Here is a 6,000-nt window from a genome sequence, read left to right on the forward strand (position 1 = left end):
ACGGTTTGCAAATTGAGTTCGGTTCTTGGAAGAATTAACGATCTCGTAAAGGAAAAATTACACAGAATACTTTAAAAAAAAAACAAGGATAGAAACAAATTTGTGAAATTGAAAAAAAAAATTAACCTGTAAACGCATTGAACTGGCAAGTAAATCACTAGCATTGGAGCAAATACCGGCTACTGTACATGCGCCCTTAAGTTTCTGTGAGGTGGAATGAAATTTTCCCCGCTATAAGGGCATGTTTACAGACAACAGGAGGCAACTATGGAAACCCTAAAACACTCAGTCACTTCGAACTGCAACAGAAGAGAAGTTGAAAGCCTGCAGAGCTAAATGTATTACTAGTGGGGTGGGACTAAGGCCCTTGTACTGCGGCCACTTCTGGCCTATTGTACCAGCCTCAGATGATAGGTGAGGGTGATTGTGGAGCAATTGGTGGAATGAAGATTGGCAGGAGAAACCGAAGTACTCGGAGAGAACCTGCCCCAGCGCCACTTTGTCCACCACAAATCCCACTTGACCAGAACCGGGATCGAACCCGGGCCGCCGCGGTAGGAAAGAGCTAAATATAAGTACCACTGGCTCTTTTTAACTTGTAATGAAAAATGCTGGCTTTTTTGCATGATCTGTATCTAAGTATAGCTTTAATTGCAAATGGATCATCCAGTGATTACATAAAATTAAATTAGATACTGATTTGTTGGTCTTAAAATAATGTAAAATCAATTTTAATCTTTGGTACGAACTATTTACGTGCGTATTTTGGACGTTTTTCATGCATAAATATTTAAGGGATTATTAGAGCATAAAGTCCGGTCCCCAATAATAAAACATATATATCAACAGTGTGACACACACTGCGGAAACAGTGAACATTAAGAATACAAATCGACCGCAAAATGGAGTAGAGTATAACTGCTGTTTTCTGTTTCGTATTGCTACCGATTATGATGAAATCCGAATTGAAGTAGTTTCCCCCTCAATTTTAAGACATCCCTGGACTATAACAGAGAAGAGGGTTAATCCAAAAACCTTGAAGAAGGAAGCGGATTTGATAAAGGGGACTCGACATTTATGTCACGGATGCAACTGCTTTGCTAAGCTGTTTTTCCTGTCATGGGTTAGGCCTCTAGCCTGTTCTCATTCCGAATTCAATCTAAACCTATTAATCTTACAGACAAATGTTAAGACTCCTTGCAGAAGGGACCCGCCCTAGCAAGGCCTCTACCAACACAGACCAATAAAACAAGGGGAAAAAAGCAGATACACACTCAACCAGTATAAGACAGTACACACCTTAGGTCGTGCGGCCACTAGATTGGCATTTGTGGTGTAATATGCAATCAAAAGCAGTTGCTGTTGATTTTTGTTGTATCCGCTAGAAAGAGAATCCTAGATATACGTAGGTGTCCGTTGGAGTGCGTCTCCTGCCTTCAGATGATGCTCTCTGGTTGGATGTTCCCACTCTGTGGAACGCGATGAATTACGTTTAGGCAGAGGGGAAGGTGTCTGAGAACAGGGTGTTGAGGAGAATATTTGGACCGAAGAGAGATGAAGTGACAGGAGGTTGGAGAAAACTGCATAATGAGGAGCTTCATAACTTGTACTCTTCTCCAAGTATAATGAAAATGATCAAGTCAAGGAGGATGAAATAGCATGTAGCACGAATGGGGAAGAAGAGGAATGCATATAGGATATTTGTGGGAAAGCCAGAAGGAAAGAGACCACTGGGAAGACCAAGGCGTAGGTGGGTCGACAATATTAAAATGAATCTTAGAGAGATAGGACGGGAGGGTATGGAATTGGATTGATCTGGCTCAGGATAGGGACCAGTGGAGGGCTCTTGTGAACACGGTAATGAACCTTCGGGTTCCATAAAATGCTGGAAAATTCTTGAGTAGCTGCAGATTTGGCTTCTCCTCAAGAAGGGCTCAGCTCCATAAGTACGTAAGTAAAGGGAGGGTGGGGGATCTATTACTTATTTCGAGGATTATGATGGTACTTTAGAACTTCACGATTTGGTTAAGAAAACAAAAACAATTAAATTGCCCGGACAACAGTTACCACAGATGCACATTCTGCCATTTAATACAAAACAAATGCAGAACTAAGCAGTGTATTGAGGCCGCGTCATAGCTCAAGCGGTTAGTCGCTGGCTTCCCACCACGGCGGCCCGGGTTCGATCCCGGGGTCTGGTCAAGTGGGATTTGTGGTGGATAAAGTGGCGCTGGGGCAGGTTTTCTCCGAGTACTTCGGTTTCCCCTGCCAATCTTCATTCCACCAATTGCTCCACAATCACCCTCACCTATCATCTGGGGCTGGTACAATAGGCCAGAAGTGGCCGCAGTACAAGGGACTTAGTCCCACCACACTAGCAATAAAAAAACAAAAGCAGTGTATTGAGACACAGCTGCCTCGCAACGAGCCGTGGTTCGGGATCATTGCGTTTAAATGATCTTACATCACTACTGAATGTTAATATCTCGGCTGAACGTCTCGGAAGTTGCGCTCGGCAACGCCATGCGTCACACTACAACCGATTCATTCTCAGAAACCCAACATCACGATTCTACAAGACATGGAATTTGAAGTTTAACAGGCGTACTGGAACTTGAACGCCATGCGACTAGAGAAGGCATAGTCACTGGGCTTGGGATGAAATTCCATGCATATCACGCGCGTAACTCAGAAGTGTTAACGCGTTCTCAGGGACTCCCAGTTCAGTCTCGCATATACAAATTCATTACGAACAATTTTTATAGTCCCCTCCGCCATATGTGTGGGTTTCTGGAAAATATTTTGCATACATTTCTTAGTTCTTACGAATGCTTCACGCCCTGGCCGTGGTATGCTCCATTTAATCACCCCGATAACACATATTTCGCGGACAGCACAACTTATGAAGATCTTCAATATGCAGTTTCATCCTCTTGTAACTTCCTTTCTCTACGGTCTAAATATTCTCTTCAAAATCATGTTCTCAAAAATGCTAAATATATGATTTTGCGGTGACGATGAACATTTCATAACATACACAATATCTAATCCAGAGCCTTTTGTCTTCTCGTCTGCTGTCCAAAAACATAAAAATTGGAATATACAAAACTATAATTTTGCCTGTGGTTCTGTATGGGTGTGAAACTTAGTCTCTGACATTAAGGGAGGAACACAGGGTGCTGAGAATATTTGCACCAAAGAAAACTGAAGTGATGAGAGGCTGGAGAAAACTGCATAATGAGGAGCTTCATAACTTGTACCCTTCTCCAAGATTAATTAGAATGATGTCAAGGAGGATGGGGTGGGCAGAGCATGTTGCATGAATGGGGAAGAAGAGGAATGCATATAGGATATTGGTGGGAAAGCCAGAATGAAAGAGTCCACTGGGAAGACCAAGGCGTAGGTGGCTGGACGACATTAAAATTGATCTTAGAGAGATAGAATGAGATCGTATGGATTGATCTGGCTCAGGATAGGGACCAGTGGAGGATTCTTGTGAAAACGGTAATGAACCTTCGGGTTCCATAAAATGCTGGTAAATTCTTGAATAGCTGCAGATTTGGCTTTACTGAAGAAGGGCTCTGCTCTATAAATAAGTAAGTATACAATACCCAGATCTATATATAGTTTTATGTTTTAATCTTCATATATCGTATACTTGAGTCTTTGGAAGAAAAATATTCTACACTGAATGGTAGCAAACATTCCCAGAATTTAATCAACACTTAAATTTTCTTGAATATAATTTTTTATTTGTTAGTGTTACCCTTATTTCACTTTAACCACAATGATGAAGGAATCAACATATGCCTTCATGTTGTTTTCTTGTCCTGCGATTTCCTGACGAGACATGACTTTATAAATACTTAAGTTTTCTCTGCGTTTACTTCTAGATAAAACTCCATACTGGCATCCAACAGTTTGTATTTCTTTTTTTACTTTAATATTTCTGGTCAATATTAATTATTATCAGAATACATCAGACTGAGGAAACATTTAATATCATTTAGAACTGCACTGTTAACGTTTATTTATGAAATAATCTATTAAACATTGATAACACAAACTAAATGTTTATGTTACATATTCTTGATTTTTTAATAGTAAATAAACAAGCTACTGTGAGCGGGAGGGGGGGGGGGGTGTTAATAAAGATGTCTTCTGGGATGTGGCTAAGCGAACGTTGCGAATGTTTCGGGGGAAGCTACACCTTCATTCACCCTGAAGACGGATGTGCCTGATGATCTTTCTTCCGAAGCACTGGTAACTTCCTACCAGGTAACACGGCATCACATCTCAGACGGCAGTTAGCTTACAAATAATGTTATATGTTACTACACGCGGTAGCGTAGTTGGTTGAGGCGCTGTGCTACAAGTCGGAAGGTCACCGGATCGAATCCCGATTAAGTCATTGGAATTTTTCAATTTACCTAAGTCTTCCAGCCGCACTATGGCCCTGGGGTCGACTCAGCCTCTAAGAGAAATGAATAGCAGGAATATTCTTGGAATGTTCTTGAGGATAAAGGGCGGCAGGTGCGTAAGGCTGACAACTTTACCGCCATCTATGAGCCGACTGTCTAGAAAATGTGGGAACCTCAACATCTCACAACGCTGTGGGTCTCCACGGCCTGTTACAGGGATACCTTTACTTACTTTACTTTTTACTACACATATGTACTGCATATTAACCAAAATGTGTTACGACCTGATTCAGTGTAACCAACCCATACTACACACTGAATATTTTGTGCCCCGTACAAACACAGAACAGAATTACCTAACCAGAAAGATGACTCACGCATTCGAGGTTCAATATATTTGATCCGGTACCGGGCATCCCAAGTTACATGTTGTGCTTGCTTTTCCTTATCTTTTCACAAAATTGCAAACTTACTAACGTCCTTTCAAATTCACACGAAAGCTCCACTCTTACTTCAATATCACTGTCGCATGCCACAGAATTAGAGTACAGGAACAAGAATATGAAACAGGTAGGTTAAATCGTGACATACCTGACACATCTGGAGGATCTAGTGACAGTGGTCAGTGCAACTGCAGCGCATCTTATCTGTAAACAAGCCCGGCGTAGTCTTGTGGATCGATCTTGTAACTCACCACTGTCTCACCGCACTCACCACCACACTCTCAAGTCTCACCACCATTTTATTTTGCAGAACGATGAGCGGACGGTAGCATGGACGGGAAATAAACAAAAGATAGACGCGACCAGCGAGCTATTTCGATCCAGGCTTCTCCTTTGCACGCCAGATAAATACTGAACAGCAACTAGGTCTGTATCTATGGGGACACTACGCTCCCGCTCGCTTGCACGACCACAGTCAGGGCTGCCAACACGCGCAAAACCAGCTAGTGCGATCAATTCATTCGATGCTGTCTTGTCAGATGACATCAGATCCGAACTTGTGTTCAAGCAAGTGTAAGGCTTTTAATGGATCCTTGTCATGGACGAAAGAGAAATTTGCACATTTCCCTTTTAGGATTATGCTTGGAGGAACCAGCGCTAAATAACCAACGAGGCTTATTCACGGCCCAGCTTTAACATGCTTATAGTTATTAACTTACACTGAAGTTCGATGAAACAGTTATATTAACGCTTTGAGGCACGATTATTTCTGAATATTTAAATATTCACCCCGAGTGGAGGCTGGTTCGATGAGTGGTCAGCTTCATGCCCCAGCCGCTTTACCTCCGGCACCTATTGGATAGGAGGCTGGATGGGCCAAGAACCGGTCTTGTCCACACGAAGAGAAAAATCTCACACCTACCGGGACTCGAGCTCCGAAACCTCTGCCGTCCAGTCACTATACCCACTGAGCTATCCCGGTAACGAATGATGGGTACCAAATTCGCAACGCTGGAAATCTCGTTAAACACACAGGACTTTTCTTCCATAATACCAGGGCCAAACAAAGGGCTGTAGAGCCATTGTAGAATGAATGAATATTCCGACGTGGCATTTTTTTGTGGCCACTAACTTCT

The 6,000-nt window shown here is 42.4% G+C and overlaps 1 protein-coding gene across 1 annotated transcript in view; it reads right to left on the reverse strand.

Moving 5' to 3' along the window:
• Positions 1–5,263, reverse strand: part of LOC111865924 (beta-1,4-glucuronyltransferase 1) — a 220,766-nt gene extending 215,503 nt beyond the window's left edge. Inside the window, exon 1 of the mRNA XM_023854370.2 lies at positions 5,013–5,263. The gene's annotated coding sequence lies outside the window, so the exon portion shown is untranslated. The remainder of the gene's footprint in view (positions 1–5,012) is intronic.
• Positions 5,264–6,000: the final 737 nt, after the last annotated feature.

This window comes from Cryptotermes secundus, unplaced genomic scaffold, assembly GCF_002891405.2.
Source record: "Cryptotermes secundus unplaced genomic scaffold, Csec_1.0 scaffold1942, whole genome shotgun sequence".
In the NCBI taxonomy this organism is placed as follows: Eukaryota; Metazoa; Arthropoda; class Insecta; order Blattodea; family Kalotermitidae; genus Cryptotermes; species Cryptotermes secundus.